The following is a 10034-nucleotide window of genomic DNA, read 5'->3' on the forward strand; positions in this document are numbered from 1 at the left end:
AATTTTCTGTTTAATGTAATAACATCTGGACAGATTTGTTAGCAGCAAGATCTTAAAATTCCTTTTGTAGTTTTAGTTTAAAATACCTCCTTCATATTTTTAGCATGGGGAGACAAACAATGATAACAGATTTATTCATTAAAATATCAGATGATTCATAATTTTGAATATGTCTAGTGGCAAGTGAATAAATTTGCTCAATAGATTTGCTTGATAAACCGTGCACAAAAATATCACTCATAGGTCCTGAGAAGGTGGATAAGTGGTAGTCAGCTTACCTTGAATGCACGAGACCCTGGGTATGATTCTTCAGCACCATCTAAGCAGAAAAAGCTAGAAGTGGTACTGTGGCTCAAGTGGTAGAGCACTATTCTTGAGCTGAAGAGCTGAGGGATGGCAACCATGCCCAGAGTTCACCACCACCAAGTTAAATCAATAAATAAAACTCATACTCAAGTACATTAATTTCAAAGGTTGATTACCATTTCAGTTAGGGGAAGGATGCCAAGATATAGCAGACCTCTGTTGCATAGTTTTAAGAAGGATTTCAACACCTGAGAAGTACTAAAAAAAAAAAGTAAAATATTAGCTTTGCTAACAACATATAGAATCGCCATTCAAAGAGAAACCAATACTAAGAATGAAATACTTTTTATAACATTTCTTAAGTGATTCTGGCTCTATACTGATTATTGTATAAAGTGACCTTCAGAAACTCCCTAGGTGGTCCTGAGTCTTAAGGCCCCCTACAAAAACTGGAGGAGAGAATACTTAACCCTGATTATTAAAATTGCTATGGATAAGGTAGTGTACTTACAAATCACCATTTTGTAAGTCGGCAATGACTTTGTTTCTTATTTGACAATCACTTCCATTGCTCTCTCTGATTTTCGCTCCTGTCCCTATCCACAAGAGATATAGCTCATTGTGAACATAATATCTACAAAATACAACTGCTGCATTTGTTTCCCTTTTATTGAATTTCTGTGACTCCCTCAATGCCCATAAATGGATAAACAAGAACAAAAAAATCCACTTCCTGGAATTCATTTCAATATAAACATCAGTAGATTTATGAGAGTGTCAGACTCTGTCCACAAATTCTGAACACTTATACTTTCTGCACCCAGTCATAACTTCCACCATATTCAAAGGCCACAAAGTAATTTTTTTTCACTTTCCACACAGGAAGAAGCTGAGAGTCAGAAAGATTAAGTAACTTACATAGTGGCACAGATCTGAAGATCATAGTTTGAAACCAACCCAAGTTGACATAGATATTATATATTTATTTCCAGTTAACCAGAAGAAAACAAGAATTGATTGTATCATGTACTGGAGCAGGAATGCAACCAGATATGAATGGGAAACCTAAAGGATAGTGTCAATATGATGGTTTTTAAGAACCGAAGCTCTCCCATAGATAATTTCAGACATCACACACACACTCACTCTCTCTCCCTCCCTCACACACACACACACACACACACACACACACACACACACACACACACACACATACACACACACAGAATCCTTAAAAAAGATATTAGTACTGAAATCCAAATAGTTTTTATTTTTGAAAGTTTTACTTTTAGCTTTAGTGAGGTTTGACATGATAGTTTCTACTGATGAGCCCCAATTTAGAACTTTTTTAATAATTATACCCATGTCCATATTCAGAGTAATAGTCTCCTAGTTCAGTCTTCCTCCTTTTGTAGTAATGATAAGTTTTCTCTTCTTGTCCCAGTTTCTTCTTTTGGGACTCAATATGTTAGACCTTTCTGTCTTGCATGCTCTGTAAGTTCATTGATCCATAGAACTCAGCCATCCTAATAACCAGGATTATTGGTGGCAACTACTCTACTGGACAGAACCTGCCTTGGGAAAAGGGTTCTAAGTTCACCATTCACTGGAAGTTATTAGTACTCACCCATAATCACTTTGCCTTCAGAATTGGGAACTTGTTACATCCAGGAATTCAGGGCAAACACTCACTGTGTGTTATTTCATACTTTTCTAGATTTAATGACAACTTTCGCCTATTGTCTACTTTAAGAATTGTGTGAAGAGAAAGATTGCCCCTAAAAGAAGCACTGTATCAACTGTTGCTCTCAAAACACACTAGGAGGGAAAGAAGCTCTGAAGGAGCCATATAGCGTAGACACAGTTTTTGAGAAACTCAAGCTGCCTTTTATGTTATCTTCAATAAAGAAAATCAGAAGGGGAGTTCCAGGAAGATGGCGGAGGAGAAGCTGGGGGCTAAACAAGCTCTCCCATAGAAAACAGTTTTAGAGTTCCAGTGAACAGTCCTTAGCCAGAGAATCACACCAAGTGTGCCCTCACAGGACTGAGAGTTAGCCCAGCGAGGGAAAATCCAGGCAAGGAGACAGATCTGAGCTCTTGCCAGCAGCTGCTGCCACTGCGGCGTCAGCGGTTGTGGTGGCCGAACCTGCCATACCTGAATCACAGAGAGTCCGAGACAAAGGAGCCAGACACAGTGGGCAAGCAGATTCCACTCAACACCAGCAAGAACCGACAAGGGGCAGGCATCCTCATCCTGCAGTTCGCAGACCAGAGACGACCCAGGAACCAAGATTCAGTGTGACTATAAGCCTGAAATCCTCAATCCTTCTCAGGGAGCAGAGGAAGGAAGGCTAGCCCTAACTCCCCCCCCCCCCCCCCCGGTACCAGAGATCTCCATCTTGGATACTGACAAAGCTCGGCTGAGCTGCTTGCTCCAACTCAGGCCTTGGAAGAAAACTAGAGTCATTTAGCAGGTCACAAGAACCTAACCTTAGCCGGGCGCTGGTGGCTCACGCCTGTAATCCTAGCTACTCAGGAGGCTGAGATCTGAGGATCGTGGTTCAAAGCCAGCCTGGGCAAGAAAGACCATGAGACTCCTATCTCCAATAAACCACCAGAAAACCGGAAGTGGTGCTGTAGCTCAAGTGGTATAGCGCTCGCCTTGAGCTGAAGAGCTGAGGGACAGCGCCCAGGCCCAGAGTTCAAGCCCCACGACCGACAAAAAAAAAAAAAAATAGAACCTACCCTGACCTGCCAAACTCAGCTCCACCCAGAGAAAAGTCACCCAGCTCAGGTGCCAGCCCCAGGAGTGGCTTTCTTCACTGGGTAATCAGAGCCAGAGGCTGCCCCTCCCTTTAGCAGCCTTGACAATCAATTGAAATTCAGTAAACATAAACCCTGAGAATGGCTCCAGGCTGGGCTCTGGAGCTCTCACAAACTAGCCCCCGGGAAAAGCTACTGTTTGCTGAAAGGCCTCAACTCTACACAGAAACTAGCCTCAACACAGCATCTCCAAACTTGAGGAAAAAGCCATCTCCCTCTTTTGTGATACTCAAAGCATACCTCCCTCGCATTGAACTAACCTGGGAGGAGGATCGCAATATCCTGGGAAAAAACAGAGCATTTTTCTGCCTATTCAAACAAACTGACTTAAGAAACCAAGCAAGCCACAGGACCACAAGCAGACCAGAAATTCCAACAAGAGGCTTGTTAGGGACACAAGGTAGATACAGGATTTTTCCAACCACTCCCCCAAAAAATCAAAAAACATTTTTTTCTCCTTCTTCTTTTTTTGTACCTTTTTAAAAAAAAAATTTCTATTCTAAAACTTTTTTTAATTTTTAATTTTCATATTTTTTGAAAAAAAATTGTTTCCTAGTAACTTTTTTTTCCTCTTATAATTTTTATTTTAGGGGTACATGTGTGTGTGCGTCTTTCTTTCGTTTTTTTTTCTTTCTTTTTTTAAAAACAATTTTCTTTTTGTTTTGTGTTTAGCTCTACTGAACTTCTGATGTTTATTTCTTTATTTCTTATTCTTTCACCTTTTCTTCTCTTTCGTTCTTCTTTATTGATTTAATTGTTGCTCTGCACATCCTCAGATGAACTCCTATCCCCCATTGCGTACACACTTAATCCACAAATTTATTACTCAATTCAAAACTTCAGAGAATTAAATTCCTTAATAGCAGTACTACCTCTTAATACCTATATAATATTTTAAGTGTTTTTATTTTTAAGGTTTTCACATCTCCTTTATATCCCTCCCCTTCTCTCATTATATTCATGTTCTTCTCTGAATAGTTTGTATTCGTTTTTACATAATATTTTTAATTTTTACTTTTCTATTTTTATGTTCTCTTTTTCCCTTTCTCTTTCTTTTTTCCTCTCTCTCTACTTTCATCCTATCCAACCTATTTCCCGCTTTGACATTAGAACTTAGTTAACTCTTCCTGTGCCTTCCCACATCACTCCATTCTGATTATTTACCCACATCACTCCCTAAACCTAATAATTTCTGGTTTTCAAAATTCTTTTTTGCGGTTCGTAGCCAATTAATATATAGTTGGTTGATGTTGAATAGATGCATCTGTTGAACTAGATTGTATCTGCAGATTATTGTCTGTGTAAATACAGACTTTGGTTGATGCTTGCCTTAAGTTAGTGTTCCAGCACAAAACTGGTGTTATTTTCATCCCAAATGGACAGAGTAATCTGGAAAAACACAAGAAAAATGGCAAGTCCAGGTATATCAACTCCCACTCATGATAATCAGGGGACAGAACAGAAAATGAATACTCCATAGGAGAGTTCCCAAATAGTTCTACAAACACTGCTGGCAAACATGATATATGAAAAGATTGAAAATATACAGAAGACTCTGAATGAGCATGACAGGGAGAGAGAGGAGGCAAACACAAGGTCAATGCAGAAAATGATTGATAACCTCCAAAGGACTCTGTGTAAGCGTGATAGGGAGAGAGAGGAGGCAATCCAAAAGTTTATACAGCAATATCATGAGTGTGAGGAAGCTACTCAAAAACTGATACAGGATTTGCGTTAGCAGCTTGAGAATACTCAAACAGAAAGGCAGGAATGGCCTGAACAGCATGAGAACACTCAAAGAGAACTACAGGAATGGCATCAACAGGAGGAAGCTCAGCAAAAAGTAATACAGGAATTGAGAGACCAGGATGAGAATACACAAAGATCAATAAAGGCATTCATGGGATCCATTAACAAAGAGCTGAGGGAAGTCAGTGAGACCACAAAGGGAATGCTGAATGGAACCCAACAGAAGGAATGGGATTCCAACGAAACCTTAAACAATCAACTAAGTGACTTGAGAATAAACACCGTACACCAAATTAAGGAAGTAAAGAAGTTCATACAAGATCTAAAACAAAGCTTCTACAAAGAATTTGAAGCCATCCAAGCTGACCAATTATAAGGAAAAGAAATAAAAAACAAAGAAGAAAGTCTTGACAGCAGGATAGACCATGCAGAAGATCGAATCTCAGGGATTGAACACAGCCTAGATATGATAGAGAAAGAACATACAACCATCTAAGACAACTCATAGAAATATGATAGATCTATTCAACACTTGGAAGACACTATCAGACGGCCTAATCTAAAGATCATGGGTGTAGAGGAGCACCTAGAAACAGAAGTTAATGGAATCGGAAATTTGTTGAATTGGATCCTCGGAGAGGTCTTCCCAAACGTGCAAAAAGATAGGCTTATTCAGATATAAGAAGCTTTTAGAATGCCAAATAGATCACATCAGAACAGGACATCCCACCTTCACATTATAATCCACACAGGATCAATTCAGACCCAGGAAATATCCTTAAAGTTGTCAACGAGGAACGATTAATCAGCTATAAAGGGAAACCAATTAGAATCACCTCAGATTTCACAGCAGAGACAAAGCAAGAAGAGCCTGGAATGATGTACGCTATGCTTTAAAAACAAACAAGTATCAACCAAGAATAATGTACCCAGCTAAACTCTCCTTCATAAAGGAAGGCCAAATAAAAACCTTCCATAGCAAAGAAAAATTGAAACAATACAACGCCACCAAACCAGCACTACAAAAGATTCTTAACGATGTGATACACATGGAAAACCAACAAGACCACAAAAAAGAAACTGCACCCAAAATGAGAATCCAAGAATCTTAGGAATAACCCAGTTTTCACAGCCCAAAAAAGGTGCATAATATGGCAGGAAATCCCAAATACCTCTCAGTTCTATCTCTCAACATTAATGGACTAAAATCTCCAATTAAGCGACATAGACTGTCTAGTTGGATTGAAATACAAGATCCTTCTATGTGCTGCCTTCAGGAGTCATATTTTGCACTTTAAAACAAACATCTTTTCAATATTAAAGGCTTGAACAAAATCTACCAAGCAAACTGCCCCCGTATACAGGCGGGAGTTGCAATACTAATAATAGATTAAATAAACTTCAAATTAAAGTTCGTGAGAACAGATGAAGAAGGTCGCTATATACTAAATAAGGGATCTTTCCTTCAGAAGGATATGACAATACCAAATATCTATTCGCCAAACAATGGAGCACCCAAATTTATTTAAGAAACACTACTTTCATTCAAATTCCCCGTAGATCCAAAGCCAATAATTGTAGGGGATTTTAACACACCACTCTCCCCACTAGGTAGATCAACTCTGCAAAACGCAACAGAGAAAACCGCAAATATAAACAGCTGCATAGATCAACTACATTTAATAGACATCTCTCGAATATTTCACCCAGTAGCATCAGAATACACTTTTTCTCAGAAGCACATGGAACATTTTAGAAAATAGACCACATTTTAGATCACAAAGCAAACTTGTCCAAATTCAGAAACATTAAAGTTATACAAAATTGACAGAACCTTAGCAAATCTTATAAGAAAAAGAATAGAATACACCCAAATTAATAAACTCAGAGATGAGAATGGAAACATCACAATGGAAGCAACCAAGATTCAGAACATTTTAAGGGAATACTTCTCAAAACTTTATGCTAATATGTGTGAGAACTTGGCAGAAATAGACCATTTCCTACCAAATATTGACATGCCAAAACAAAACTAAGATGAGTTAAACGATCTCAACAGGCCCATATGAAGCATTGTAATAGAAACAGCAATAAGAGACCTCCCAGCTAAGAAAAGTGCAGGACCAGATGGTTTTACAGTGGAATTCTACAAGGCCTTCACAATAGAGCTCACACGAATACTCCTCTAACTCTTCAATGAAATTGAAAGAGAAAGTTCACTACCGAACACATTCTATGAAGCCATCATAACCCTCATCCCAAAACCAGGCAAGGACTCATCAAAGAAAGAGAACTATAGACCCAGTTTCTTTGATGAATATTGATGCAAAACTTCTCAACAAAATTTTGGCCAATCGGCTTCAACAATTCATCCAAAAAATCATACACCATGATCAAACAGGATTCATTTCAAGGATGCTAACCTGGTTCAATATAAGCAAATCAGTTAATATTTTTCATCACATCAACAAGATCAAGGATAAGAACTACATGGTTATCTCAAGAGATGCAGAAAAAGCATTCGACAAGATCCAACACCCCTTTATGAGGAAGGTTTTGAAAAAATTAGGAATCCATGGAACATTCCTCAATAGAAAAAAGGCTGTATATGACAAACCTACAGCCAGCATTATACTTAATGGTAAAAAAATAAAGCCATTCCCTCTTAACTCAGGAGCAAGACAAAGATGTCCACTCTCTCCACTTCTCTTCAATCTAGTATTAGAATGCCTAGCTACAGCAATAAGACAAGATGCAATCATAACATAGATCCAAATAGGGAAAGAAAAAATGAAACTCTCCCTCTTTGCAGATGACATGATCTGGTATTTAAAGCATCCCACAGATATCACTCCCAAATTTCTCTAGCTGATTCAAAACTTTGGAAAAGTAGCAGGGTATAAAAATCAAATGGTTTTTCTCTTTGCCAACAATGAGAAAGTGGGGCTGATAGGAGAGCAAGTCCATTTGTAATGGCCACAAAAAATAAAATACCTAGGAATTAACTTAACCAAAGAAGTGAAGGACATCTACAATGAAAACTTTAAAAACTTGAAAATGAAGTAAAAAAAGAACTTAGAAAATGGCAAAAACTCCCATGTTCCTAGATTGGAAAGATTTACATCGTTAAAATTGCAATACTTCCCAAGGCTATCTACAATTTCAATGCCATACCTATCAAAATTCCAACCTCATTCTTCAAGGAAATAGAAGAGGCAATCCAAAAATACATATGGAACAATAAAAGACCCCGAACAGCAAAAACGCTCCTCAACAAAAAGAACGCTACTGGAGGAATATCAATACCAAATTTCAAACTCAACTATAAAGCCATAGTAATCAAAACAGCTTAGTATTGGCACAATAACGGACCTCAGGACCAATGGAATAGAATTGAAATCCCAGAAATGAACCTACAGACCTATAGCCATTTAATCTTTGATAAGGGAGCTAAAAAAATTAGAATGGAAAAAAGACAGCATTTTCAGTGAATGGTGCTTCCAAAACTGGTCACCTACTTGTAGAAAACTAAAGCTAGATCGTTTTATATCACCCTGCACCAGAATCAACTCCAAATGGATCAAAGACCTCGGAGTCAAAGCAGACATTCTGAAAACATTACAGAATGGAATAGGAGAAACCCTAAGTCTCCTTGGCACAGATCGAAACTTTCTTAATAGAGACCCGGAAACACAAGAAATCAAAGAAAGGTTGGAGAAATGGGATTGCATGAAGTTGCAGAGCTTCTGCAGGGCAAAGGACATAGCTAGCAAGATGAATAGAAAGCATACGGATTGGGAGAAGATCTTCACTAGCCATACAACGGAAAAGGGTCTTATATCTAAAATATACTAGAACTCAAAATATTAAATCCCCCAACAACAAATCCTCAAAGAAACAACTGCCCCATAAGTAAGTGGGCTAATGACCTAAAGAGAAACTTCTCTGAAGAAGATTGAAGGATGGCCCAATAGACACATGAAGAAAAGCTTAACATCCCTAGCCATAAAAGAAATGCAAATCAAAACAACATTGAGATACCACCTCACTCCAGTTAGAATGGCAAAAATCAAGAACTCTAATAACAGCAGATGCTGGAGGGGATGTGGACAGAAGGAAACCTTACTGCATTGGTGGTGGCACTGTAAAATTGTTCAACCACTTTGTAAAGTAGTATGGACGTTACTCAAACGACTCCACATAGAGCTCCCCTATGACTCATCATTCCCACTTTTCGGCATTTACCCAAATGTTTACAAACAAGACCACACTAAACTACCAGCAAACTATGTTTATTGCAGCATTATTTACCATAGCTAAGATATGGAACCAATACAGATGCCCCTCAGTAGATGAATTTATCAAGAAAATATGTATATATACACAATGGAATTTTATGCTTCCATCAGAAAGAATGACATTGCCACATTTGTTAGGAAATGGAAAGACTTGGAAACAATTATATTAAGTGATGTAAGCCTGGCCCAAAGAAACATAGGTCCCATGGTTTCCCTTATGTGCACTATCTAGTATATGTATGAGTAAAGGAGAAAAGTTCAGATAAGTTGATGTTAGGGAAATGAATCCTAAGATATATATTTAATTTTTTTTCTTTCATACATTTGTTTCTAACGCAATTATAAGATGATTTCTTTGTTGCTTTGTATGTCCCTCACCCACAGTATAACCCCTACTTTCACTGTATTTGATGTCGGTATAATTTGTGGAGGAGAAGGGGAAAAACAAGTCGTTTAAATTAGGATAAAGGTGGACCCGTTGCAACAATGAGAAGTACAAGTGGTCATGTTGAAAACGATCTTTACAACTTTTTTGGGGGGAGGAGGATTGGATGGCAGGACAGGGGGAGAGTGAGAAGAGATGGTAAGAGTAAACAAAAGAGGAGGCTACAATGCTTGATAAGAAATATACTCACTATCTTGCCCATGTAATTGTAACCCCTCTGTACAGTATTATCACTATAAAAAAAGAAAGATAATCAGAGACTGCATTGGCTTTTAAGCTCCATTTATATTCCTGAGCATGGTGTGCCTTTCCCTGTTGTCTTTCTGACCCTTTACATCAGGATCGGGTGGGAAGATTTAACAAGAATACCTAGAGTTTGGCTGGGAATTAAAAACTCCATTTTGTCATTATAT

The sequence above is a fragment of the Dipodomys merriami genome, unplaced genomic scaffold (genome assembly GCF_024711535.1).
Source record: "Dipodomys merriami isolate MVZ:Mamm:240054 unplaced genomic scaffold, mDipMer1.0.p SCAF_693, whole genome shotgun sequence".
In the NCBI taxonomy this organism is placed as follows: Eukaryota; Metazoa; Chordata; class Mammalia; order Rodentia; family Heteromyidae; genus Dipodomys; species Dipodomys merriami.